This window comes from Triticum aestivum, chromosome 3D (assembly GCF_018294505.1).
Source record: "Triticum aestivum cultivar Chinese Spring chromosome 3D, IWGSC CS RefSeq v2.1, whole genome shotgun sequence".
Classification (NCBI taxonomy): Eukaryota; Viridiplantae; Streptophyta; class Magnoliopsida; order Poales; family Poaceae; genus Triticum; species Triticum aestivum.
The window spans coordinates 209,524,940-209,538,185 of record NC_057802.1 but is presented as its reverse complement, the minus strand read 5'-3'; the positions used below and the strand labels follow the sequence as shown (position 1 = coordinate 209,538,185).

At 42.4% G+C, this 13,246-nt stretch overlaps 1 pseudogene; it reads right to left on the bottom strand.

The window, feature by feature from the left end:
- Positions 1 to 5,229: 5,229 nt before the first annotated feature.
- Positions 5,230 to 7,112, bottom strand: LOC123076242 (uncharacterized; annotated as a pseudogene).
- Between the last annotated feature and the right edge of the window lie 6,134 nt (positions 7,113 to 13,246).

Here is a 13,246-nt window from a genome sequence, read left to right as displayed (position 1 = left end):
TGAGTCTGGCCATTTGGTCTATACGCACTAGCCATCTATGCAGGAGTAGTTATGGGTATCCCGGCGTCGTGGTATCAGCCGAAGCCCTCGTGACGTCAGCGACTGAGTGGCGCGCGCCGTGTTGGACCGCTTTGACGTAACCGCCGTGATCGTGTGGGTTGCTAGGTCTGCTCGCGGCCGCGTTCGCAACGTGCAGGTGTGCATAGGGCGATGGGCCCAGACCCCTGCGCGCTTAGGATTAGACCGGCGTGCTGACCGCTCTGTTGTGCTTAGGTTGGGCTGCGACGCGTTGATCTTACGAGGCCGGGCATGACCCAGAAAAGTGTGTCCGGCCAATTGGGATCGAGCGTGTTGGGTTATGTGGTGCACCCATGCAGGGAAGTTTATCTATTCGAATAGCCGTGTCCCTCGGTAAAAGGACGACCCGGAGTTGTACCTTGAGCTTATGACAACTAGAACTGGATACTGAATAAAATACACCCTTCCAAGTGCCAGATACAACCCGGTGATCGCTCTCTAACAGGGCGACGAGGAGGGGATTACCGGGTAGGATTATGCTATGCGATGCTACTTGGAGGACTTCAATCTATTCTCTTCTATATGCTGCAAGATGGAGATGACCAGAAGCGTAGTCTTCGACAGGACTAGCTATCCCCCTTTTAATTCTGGCATTCTGCAGTTCAGTCCACTGATATGCCCCTTTACACATATACCCATGCATATGTAGCGTAGCTCCTTGCTTGCGAGTACTTTGGATGAGTACTCACGGTTGCTTTTCTCCCTCTTTTCCCCTTTCTATACCGGATTGTCGCAATCAGATGTCGGAGTTCAGGAGCCAGACGCCACCGTCGACGACGACACCTACGGCACTGGAGGTGCCTACTACTACGTGCAGGCCGCTGACGACGACCAGGAGTAGTTAGGAGGTCCCAGGCAGGAGGCCTTGCCTCTTCGATCGTTGCTACTTTTGTGCTAGCCTTCTTAAGGCAAAACTTGTTTAACTTATGTCTGTACTCAGATATTGTTGCTTCCGCTGACTCGTCTATGATCGAGCACTTGTATTCGAGCCCTCGAGGCCCCTGGCTTGTATTATAATGCTTGTATGACTTATTTATGTTTTAGAGTTGTGTTGTGATATCTTCCCGTGAGTCCCTGATCGTGGTCGTACACATTTGCGTGCATGATTAGTGTACGGTCAAATCGGGGGCGTCACATCGAGGCAGTGAAGCTCTTCCTCACCGATGACGATGGAAGTAGCGGCAGCGCTAGATATTGAGAGCTGGAGCGAGGGGAGTGAGGTCGAGTGAGGTAAATGTAGTCCGAGGAGGGTGAGGGGTATATATAGCCGAGGTGAAAAACTGCTCGCCCGAGGAAAATGGACGAACGTGCCCCTGACTCTTCTCATCCTAGCGAAATGTGTCACTCACGTACAGAGCGGTGGCGATCGTGTGAGATCATGGGCGAATAGATAAATCCTATCGTGGGATGTGGAATGGTTTGAGAGGCAAAAGCCGAAAATTCAGATTAGAATATTTCAACATTTCGTTCGCAAATTCTTCAGCTGACAAGGACACCGTGAAGATTTTGAAAGGGTTTCAAATAGAACGCACATGAAGAATTTGTGAATAGATTGGGTTGAGTTTAGCATAGAGGGGGAAGGGTCCGATCACATTCACTTAGCAAAAAAGGCAACTTGAAGAAATATCAATAAGTGAATGTTGTAGAGGACTAAAACTCATATATCTATATAGTCAATGAAGAACAACGACGGAAAGAGTGAAGATATTGCAAAGTTGAAGAATTCAACAAATGACGAAATTCAAAAATTGAAGATAAACTCAAATTGAAGATTTTCAACTTTTGTTCGTGGCGTGTCCCACCGTATAAGAATGATGATTTCAGACGCCGCGTACAATTGTCGTAGGGCTCTGAGAATCAAATTCTTCATTAATTACTTCACACTTAGAGGGTTAGTCTTCATTGATTGAAGAAAAACGTTACTTCGTGTGTTGCACATCTAAGTCATCAATTTTGCATAAGTGTTAGGATGTGTGTCCTTTTCAAAGGACATTCGAAGATTCTAAGATATTTAGCTCACACCGCAACTTGCTAAATCTCTTCTCATCCAAGGGCTTTGTGAAGATATCGGCTAGCTGTTCTTCAGTCTTCACGTGCTCGATAGAGATGTCGCCGTTCAACACATGATCACAAAGAAAATGATGACGAATCTGAATGTGCTTTGTCTCCGAGTGTTGAACCGGGTTATGAGAAATCTTGATAGCACTCTCATTGTCATAGTAGAGAGGCACATTCTTTACGTTGATGCCGTAGTCCTTGAGGGTTTGCTTCATCCATAGCAATTGAGCACAGCACGAACCAGCAGCAATGTACTCAGCTTCAGCAATAGGAAGTGATACGCAGTTCTGTTTCTTCGAGGACCAACATACCAAGGATCGTCTGAGGAAATGGCATGTGCCTGATGTTGACTTGCGGTCCACACGATCACCCGCATAGTCAGAGTCAGAATATCCAATGAGATCAAAAGCCGAGCCCTTTGGGATACCATAATCCAAGTGTTGGAGTGTGAGCTAGATATCGAAGAATATGCTTCACAACCTTATGGTGTGATTCCTTCGGTGTAGCTTGAAAACGGGCACACATGCAAACACTAAGCATAATATCTGGCCTAGATGCACATAAATACAATAAAGAGCGAATCATGGAGCGGCATACCTTTTGATCGAAGTCGATACAATTTTCATCAGTGGCCATTTGTGGGCATAGGAATTTTGACGCCTTTGCAATCTTGCATGCCGAATTTCCTCAATACATCCTTGAGGTATTTCTCCTGAGATATGGAGATGCCGTTGCGCTGTTCACGAATTTGAAGAACTAAGAAGAATTTCAGTTCTCCCATCATAGACATTTGATACTCCTCACTCATCATATAGGAAAATTCGTCACTGTAACGTTGGTCACAGCCAAAGATAATATCATCAACATATATTTGGCACACAGATAATTCATCATCATAGGTTTTGGTGAAAAGAGTTGGGTCAAGTGAACTGGGTTTGAAGCCTTTCTTCCTGAGGAATTCCTTCAAAGTATCATACCACGCCCCAGGGGCCTGCTTGAGGCCATAGAGGGCCTTATTGAGTCTGAAGACTTTGTCAGGATGCTTTGGATCTTCAAAACCTGGGGGTTGAGCAACATATACTTCTTCCTCAAGCTTACCATTGAGGAATGCACTTTTCACATCCAATTTATATAAGATGATATTATGATGGTTAGCATAAGCAAGCAATATGCCAATAGCATCAAGTCTAGCAACAGGTGCAAAAGTTTCATCGAAATCAATTCCATCAACCTGCGTGTATTCTTGAGCTACTAGCCATGCCTTATTCCTCACTACAAGGCCATTTTCATCTTGCTTGTTGCGGTAGATCCATTTGGTGTCGATGATATTGTGCTTGCGAGGGTCTGGTCGCTTGACGAGTTCCCGGACATTGTTGAGCTCGAACTGATGTAATTCCTCTTGCATCGCTTGAAACCACTCAGGCTCCAGAAATGCCTCATCTACTTTGGTGGGCTCTCTGATAGAGACAAAAGCAAAGTGCCCACAAAAGTTTGACAAATGTGAAGCCTTTGAGCGTGTGAGAGGACCTGGTGCGTTGATGTCACTGATGATTTCTCGTAGTTGGCTCAGCATTTTCTTTAGAGCCATTTTCTTCAGATGCAACAGCTTGCTGTTCTTCACATTCTGGAATGACTTCTTCAGCAGATTCTTCAGTAGGAATGACATCCTCAGTAGCCTTGAACTTGATAGTTTCCTCAGGTGACTTTTCATCTAGCACAGGAGGTAGGTGCTCTCTTTGCGAGCCATTAGTTTCATCGAACCGCACATCTACGGTTTCAACAACCTTGTGGTGAAAGGAGTTGAAGACTCTGTAGGTGTGCGAGTCCTTTCCATAACCAAGCATAAAATCTTCATGTGCTTTCGATGCAAATTTAGATTTGTGATGAGGATCTCTAATCCAACATTTAGCACCGAAGACTTTGAAATAACTCACATTGGGTTTCTTGTCAGTGAGGAGTTCATATGAGGTCTTTTTGAAGAATTTGTGAATATATACCCTGTTTATGATGTGGCACGCAGTATCAATTGCCTCAATCCAGAAGTGACGAGGCATCTTGTATTCATCAAGCATAGTGCGAGTCATCTCAACAAGATTCATGTTCTTGCGCTCCACGACGCCATTCTGCTGAGTAGCGTAAGGAGTAGATAACTCATGAGTAATACCAAGTTCATCAAGATAGTCATCAAGACCAGTATTCTTGAAATCGGTCTCATTGTCACTTCTGATGTGCTTGATCTTCACACCAAAGTTGATTGAAGCCCTTGAGGAAAATCGTTTGAAGACTTCCTGCACTTCACGTTTGTAAGTGACAATATGCACCCATGTATAACGAGAATAGTCATCAACAATAACAAAGCCATATAAAGATGCTTCATTGTTGAATGAGGAATAATGATTAGGGCCAAAGAGATCCATGTGAAGCAATTCAAATGGACGAGTGGTAGTCATGATAGTCTTTGAGGGATGCTTGGCCTTGGTCATATTTCTAGCTTCACAAGCTCCGCACAGGTGATCCTTGAGGAATTTGACATCCTCGATGCCAATGACATGCTTCTTCTTCACGAGAGTGTGCAAGTTCCTCATGCAAGCATGACCTAGTCGTCGAGTAGCCAGCCTTTTGAAGCTTTTACAAGTAGGCATGTAGCAGGTTGTGGTCCTGTAGAGAAATCAACAATAGACAGATCTCCTCTCCTAAATCCTTCGAAGACTTTGGAATGGTCAGCTTCCATGATCACAACACAACGCTACTTGCCAAAGATGACAACCATATCAAGATCACAAAGCATTGAGATAGACATGAGGTTGAATCCTAAGGACTCAACAAGCATGACTTTGTCCATGTGTCGATCCTTCGAGATCGCAACCTTACCTAGACCCAATGCCTTGCTTTTGCCTTTGTCAGCGTAGGTGATATGCTTCAGATGCGATAGAGATAAAGCAGTGTCCATCAATAAGTTCCTGTCACCAGTCATGTGATTTGTACATCCACTATCGAGGACCCACTCAGTGGCTTTGGGTTGATCATCCTGCAAATGAATTAGTGCAACTTACGAACTCATATACTTCATAAGTGAAGAATATGACATCAAATTCACCAGATCTATTTCATCAATCAGTAAAACAGATAGAAGTATGAGGACGTGAGAAACGAAAATTCATTTCTTCATGATTAGCTTGCGCCCTTTCAAGCATATTCAGGTCTCCAGCAAATTCTTCAGACGTTTAAGTTCGTCTGGAGACCTGACCCTCCAAAAGAGATTAGTTCTTTTTCTTCACCACCCACATCTGGAGGGGTGGCAAAGAGTTCATCATTCTACGAGCTCCATAAGAGAAAGGTGGCATAGATGCCAATCCACTTCGTTTCACATAAGAGGGGTTAGGGTAAGCATATGAATAAGCAGAGAAATTCTTCGAGGATTTATGAACATAATGATTTGAAGAATAATGCACATATTCATAAACCTTAGATTTTCCCTGCGAAACAGAAGCATTAGCACGATGATGTTCATATGAGGACTTTGATCCATATGAGGAATTTGATCCACGTGAGGAATTTGGTCCATATGAGGACTTGGATCCATATGAAGACTTTGGTCCATATGAGGAATTTGATCTGGGGTTCCTATTCTTCACAGGTGGTGTCATGATGACATTCACCTGAAGAATTTCAAGGCACCTTTCGGGAACCCAGATTTTCTTCATAGGGGGACCGTTCCTGCAGTTAGTGCCAACATATCTAGCAAATACTTCACCATTCTGGTTTTTGAACAACTTATAGTTGGAGTCAGACGACTCATCAGAAGAATATGAAAATTCACATGTAAAGACAGATAAAGTAGATGGATCTACTGGAGGTCCTTTTGTAGCAACCCATGAGGTTTTGGGAAACTGCTCAGGCTTTCAGTATGTTCCATCAGCATTGAGTTTCCTCTCAAAGGCAATACCCTCTTTCCTAGGGTTCCTCTTGAGGATCTGGTTTTTAAGCACATCATAAAGAGCCCGATGCCCTTTGAGGATTTTGTACATGCCTGTCATATACAATTCCTTTAGCCCTGCATTGTCAGTGATACTAGCAGCATCCTCAGAGGAGGAACTAGTGATAGCAGAGACAGTTGAAGAATTTGCAGCAATAGAAGCATTTGAACTTTCAGGTGAAGAATAAGCAGATTCACGTTCAGTGCACTTCAGACATGGTAATATGAATTCTTCCTGAGTGGCACTGATCTGTTGAGCAAGCAATGAATCATGCTCCTTCTAAAGATCTTCATAACTCACCCTTAGCTTCTCAAGATCTTGCTTTCTTTGAAGAAATTCATAAGAAAGCTTCTCATGATCACATAAGAGAGTGTTATGATGACTCTGAAGGTTAACAAACTTGGACTGAAGTCTCTGAAGATTGTCAGTCAAGGTTTGAGTGCGATCCATTTCTTCATCTAACATATCATCGCTCTCATTAAGCATATTTTGAACTTTTTCCAAAGATCTTTGTTGTTTAGTGGCAAGGGAAGCAAGTTTGGTATAGCTGGGTCCAAATTCATCACTAGACTCAGACAGGTAGCATTCAATTATCTTGGCACCTTTAGCCATAAGGCATGGTTCAGAGGATAATGATTCCGGATCAAAAGTCATCGCCTTGAGCGATTCCTTGAAATCCTCAAACCAGGGATCATGACGAGTTCGATGATCTTCATATACCTCAGAGAGTCGGTCCCAGATAAGCTTCACATGGCTGAGATGCATAATGTTCCTGAACTGATTTTGTGATAGACAGGAGCAGTTGATGTCCTTAGCCGTGAGGTTGAGTAGAGTGTACTTGCGAATATCATTAGCCTCCTCCATCTTGCATAGATCGGTAAGACCAATCTCAGTGACGGTCCACAGTTCGCTGTTCATCGCCATGAGGCGCTTCTTCATCATGGCCTTCCACTTGGGATAATCATGACCGTCAAAGATGGGGCATGACACAATCTTCATTCATGCGGTCGACATAACTAATACTCCAGGAGGTTAAAGCAAAATCACATAGAACAAGGGAATACCTTGCTCTGATACCAATTGAAAGTGTGTTATATCGACTAGAGGGGGGTGAATAGGCTATTTTTACAAATTCGTCACTAAGGAATTTCACAGTGAGGAAATTCCTAAGTCACGAACAACTAGCAGCGGAATAAGTACTCAGAAGTAAACATAAAAGAGCAGTAGCACAGTCATCATGATGAAATGAAAACAAGCACAGAGTAAAAATAGCGTAAACACAGGATAGGCAGGCTGAAGACAAACTAACTAAAGAAATTGAACTGAGGAAATTGAGAAAGTCTTCAGTCAAAGTATTCAAACAGTAACAATCAAGAACAACAACACAGTAATGAGGAAATGAAAGAGTTGAGGAAATAGAACCAGTTAGCTCGGTGATGACAGTGATTTGGTAGACTAGTTCCAACTGCTATGACAGTTGTACGTCTGGTTGGAGTGGCTAGGTATTTAAACCTGAGGACACACATTCCTCACCGTTTCTCCTTGAGCTAAGGTCACACAGACCTCGCCCAATCACTCGTGGTAAGTCTTTAGGTGACTTCCAAACCTTCACAAACTCGGTCACTCGGCGATCCACAATTTCCTCTTGGATGCTCTAGACCATGATGCCTAACCGTCTGGAAGATGCACACAGGAACAATCACTTCAGTGACGCTCAATCACTTTGGGTTTGTAGGTGTTTGGGTTTGGGTTTTCCTCACTTGATGATTTTCGCTCAAAGTCCTCGGAGGATGGGATGCTCTCAATGACAAGTGTCAGTTTCTCTCGGAGCAGCCAACCAGCTAGTGGTTGTAGGGGGCGGCTATTTATAGCCTAGGGAGCAGCCCGACATGATAAGACATAAATGCCCTTCAATGATATGACCTTTAGGTGGATAAGACATTTTGGGACAACTGGCGCGTAGCACAGCAATGATTGGAAATTTGGCTATCAAATTCCTCAGGGCTATCATGTTCCTCACTAGTAGGCAATCCGCACTGGCGAATTCCTAACTCCTCAGTCAGAACAAATTCCTGAGAGACCAGAAGATCTTCGTCTGTTTCACTGAAGAAATTGACTAAACTGCATGAGATTTCCAATGGCTTCACTCGAAAGGATTGCTTATATGTAGGATTTTGAGATGAGCATCACTTGGAAACTTTTCTTTAGTTTTTCCTCGACCCACCTTTAACATTACGGTGTTTCCTATGACTCAACAAAGATAAAAACGAAGCTATGAAAACAAAAGTCTTCACGCTTCATATTCCTCGCATGAATATCAAGTCTTCACGGTCACACCAATTTCTTCACTTTCAAAGTCTTCAGAAAGCCAAAGTCTTCAGTTGAAGACATTTTTTTATAGGGGTCGACTTTCTCTATAAATATCAAACTCCTCATATACTTATAGACCTATGTACACTCACAAACACATTAGTCCTTTAACGTATAAGTCTTCAATACACCAAAATCACTAAGGGGCACTGGATGCACTTGCAGTAGAGGGAGTTGAAAACTTCCTATAGTAATTGTCGGAGATTTTTCAATAACATTAATACCATTCACTTGAAATTGTTTCTTCGCAAAATGCACCGTATGCTCATTACCATTGATATGAAAAGTCAATTTTCTTTTATTGCAATCAATAACAGCCCCTGCAGTATTAAAAAGGGTCTACCAAGGATAATCGACATGTTGTCGTCCTCGGGCATCTCAAGTATAACAAAGTCTGTTAAGATAGTAACATTTGCAACAACAACAGGCACATCCTCACAAATACCGATAGCTATGGTAGTTGATTTGTCAGTCATTTGCAATGATATCTCAGCAGGCGTGAGTTTATTCAAATCAAGTCTTTTATATAAACAGCATAACACTAACACCAGCTCCTAAATCACATAGTGCAGTTTTTACATAATTTCTTTTAATAGAGCATTACATAGTTGGTATTCCAGGATCTCCTAGTTTTTTAGGTACACCATCCTTAAAATAATAATTAGCTAGCATGGTGGAGATTTCAGCTTCAGGTATTTTTCTTTTATTAGTGACAATTTCCTTCATGTATTTAGCATGAGGGGCCATCTTTAAAATATTAGTCAAACAAGTACGCAAAAATACTAGCCTAAGCATTTCAACAAAGCGTTCAAATTCTTCATCATCCTTTTTCTTAAATGGTTTAGGTGGAAAGGGCATGTGTTTCTGAATCCATGGCTCTCCCTCTTTACCATGTTTTCTAGCAACAAAGTCTCTTTTATCATACGTTTAACCATGTTTTCTAGCAATCAAGTCCATGTATTTCTTCAATAGGCGGTAAATTTTTAACATCTTCAGCTTTAATACATTTTCCTTCATACATATCTTTGCCTCTTGCATATCTTCAGGACTTAGAAATAGAATACCCCTTTTCTTTAGAGTGGGTTTAGGCGGCGGCTCAGGAAGAGTCCAATCATCATAATTCTTTAATATATTATTCTATAATTCCTCAACTTGTTCAATGGTTCATTCCCTAAGAACACAACCAGCACAACTATCTAGAAAGTCCCTAGAAGCATCGGTTAGTCCATTATAGAAGATATCAAGTATTTCGTTTTTCTTAAGAGGATGATGAGGCAAAGCATTAAGTAATTATAGAAGCCTCCCGCAAGCTTGTGGGAGACTCGCTTCTTCAATTTGCACAAAGTTAAATATTTCCTATAAGGCAGCTTGTTTCTTATGAGCAGGAAAATATTTGTCAGAGAAGTAAGAAACCATATCCTTGGGACTACGCACACAACCAGGAGCAAGCGTATTGTACTATATCTTAGCATCACCCTTTAAAGAGAACGGAAATAACTTAAGAATATAGTAGTGGCAAATTTTCTCATCATGAGCAAAAAGGGTGGCTATATCATTTAATTTAGTAAGATGTGCCACAAGAGTTTTAGATTCGTGGCCATGGAAAGGATTAGATTTAACCAAAGTAATTAACTCTAGGTCATTAGAGAAGTCATAATCCTTATCAGTAACAAAGATAGGTGAATTAGAAAACTTAGGATCACATTTCATTCTAGCATTCAAAGTTTTTTCTTTCAACCTTACTAGTAGTTTCTTTAGATCATCTCTATCTTTACAAGCAAGAAAATCTCTAGCTACCTCTTCATCCATAACATAACCCTCAGGTATCTTACGCATTTCAAATCTAAGAGAGCTAGGTCTAATAGGTGTTTCATAATTCTTGGTTTCAAGGACTTCATCAGTTTCAGCATTGTCAATATCTTTAGCTCTAGCAAGTTGTTCACCAAGAAATTCACCTAGTGGCACATTATCATCAAGCCAGGTACTAGCATCATCATAAGCATCATTCATAGCAAAAGTAACATCATCAATAACTTGCAACATATCAGGATTAATAGCATGTGGTGGTGTTGCAAGTTTACTTAAAACAGAAGGTGAATCAAGTACAGAGCTAGATGGCAGTTCCTTACCTCCCCTAGTCTTACCGGGAAAAATCTTGATTATTGTATCCTTCAGATTCTTCATAGTGATAAATATATATAAATCCCAAGTGACTCAACAAATATAGCTATGCTCCCCAGCAAAGGCGCCAACAAAAGTTCTTAATAACCTACAAGTATAGGGGATCGCAACAGTTTTTGAGGGTAGAGTATTCAACCCAAATTTATAGATTCGACACAAGGGGAGCCAAAGAATATTTGTAAGTATTGCCAGTTGAGTTGTCAATTAAACCACACCTGAAGATTAAATATCTGCAGCAAAGTGATGAGTAGCACAGTAATATGATAGTTTGATAGTAGTAGTGACAATAGTAGTGGTAACGGTAACAGCAGTAACATTTTTGTAGCAGTTGTAACAGTAGCAATAGCAATAGTAACTTAGGAAGAACAATTTGTGGAAAGCTTGTGGCCACTGGATTGGTGATTAGGTTGGATAATATTAATCATATAACAGTCATACGGCGACATAGAATTAGCTCCAGTTCATAAATATAATGTAGGCATGTATTCCTTAAATAGTCATATCTGCTTATGGAAATGAACTTGCATGACATGTTTTGTCCTACCCTCCTGTGGCAGCGGGGTCCATAAGGAAACTAAGGGATATTAAGGCCTCCTTTTAATAGAGAACCAGAACAAAGCATTAACACATAGTGAATACATGAACTCCTCAAACTATGGTCATCATCGAAAGTATCCCAATAGTTGTCACCTTGGGGTTTACAGATCATAACACGTAATAGGTGAATATGATTTGCAAGATCAGATCACGAACATAGATATAATAGAGATAACATAGACGGTTCAGATCTGAAATCATGGCACTCGGGCCCTAGTGACAAGCATTAAGCATAGCGAAGTCATTGTAGCGACCCGACCCAAATGGATCAAGTCTCTGTGCTTAAGTGTCATCCCTGGATCGGTATGCTGACACACACTGTACTCAAGGATTTATAACAGAGGTAAATCACATGTATAAAGTAAAGTAAATACTATTACCTCAATCCATATAGCGGAAGTAACAACAAAGTTGTGGAGTCCCAACAACACCAACGGCAAAGTTGAGTGTAGACATCGTAACCCTAACGTATCACTTACTCGTCGTAAGATTCCTGCAACATGAGACGTTTCAACCATGTAGGTCAGTACATTCAATGTACTGGCAAATTCACACCATAGAGCAATGAGGAATAATAGCTATCACCACATGCATTTATGGCTGGTGGAGGCTCTAAGGTTAACATTTGCAAAAAGCCAAATTTTCCCTACAACAAAGGAATAAATTTTATTTAACTACCAAGTTTATGTCATTAAATGAGAAGGTTCCTCCAACTCAATCCCAAACTAATAATTATAACCCAACAATTTCATTAAGTAAAGTGCTGAGATCAAATCAATAATTCAAATACCAGATATCAAGATGTCCATAACCGGGGACACGGCTAATCATGATTTGTTTGTACACTCTACATAGGTTTGCACACTTTTCCCCACAAGACTCCATCTCCTCCGTTGAATTTCTCGCACTGCGTGATGTTTGAGAAACGGATGATCGAGACACAGTCTTTCTGAAGAGGTCCCCTTAATCGATAGATAGGCCGGTACACCTACAATTCCTACATCTGCTTGCCTATCATGGAAAGGTTTCACACAACTTGCTCAACTATGCCAGAGCCCATAATGGCTTGTGGCTGCACACAGAATTTTATAGCATGAATAATCTTATGATCCCTTTGAGCCTGGGTGGCATTCCATAGGATGATCACGCGGATACCCTGGGACCTCCCAGGACAACACCGGATTCCCCAGGTGCCCGGGCAAGCCACTGGTATATCCCCATGGTGCCCCAACCAATCCACCCAGATGTGTATTAAAGTAGCTGTTGGGGAACGTAGCAGAAATTCAAAATTTTCCTAAGTGTCACCAAGATGAATCTAGGAGATGCTAGCAACGAGAGGGGAGGAGTGCATCTACATACCCTTGTAGATCGTGAGCGGAAGCGTTCAAGAGAACGGGGTTGATGGAGTCATACTCGTCGTGATCCAAATCACCGATGGTCCTAGCGCCGAACGGACGGCACCTCCGCGTTCAACACACGTACGGAGCAGCAACGTCTCCTCCTTCTTGATCCAGCAAGGGGGGAGGAGAGGTTGATGGAGATCCAGCAGCACGACGGCGTGGTGGTGGAAGTAGCGGGATTCCAACAGGGCTTCGCCAAGCGCTGCGGGAGGAGGGAGATGTGTCACGGGAGGGAGAGGGAGGCGCCAGGGCTTGGGGTGCTGCTCCCATGCACCTCCCCACTATATATAGGGGTGGAGGGGGCTGGTTTCTTGCCCTCCAAGTCCATTGGGGCGTTGGCAAAGGTGGGGGAAAGAAATCCCATCATTTCCCTTCCCCACCGATTGTTATCCCCCTTTTTTAGGGATCTTGATCTTATGCCTTCGGGATATGATCTTATTCCTTCTAAGGTGGGATCTTGGTGCGCCTTGACCAGGGGTGTGGGGCCTTGCCCGCACTACCCATGCTCATGTGGGTCCCCCATGCAGGTGGGCCCCACTTCAGAACCTTCTAGAACCTTCCCGGTATAATACCGAAAAATCCCGA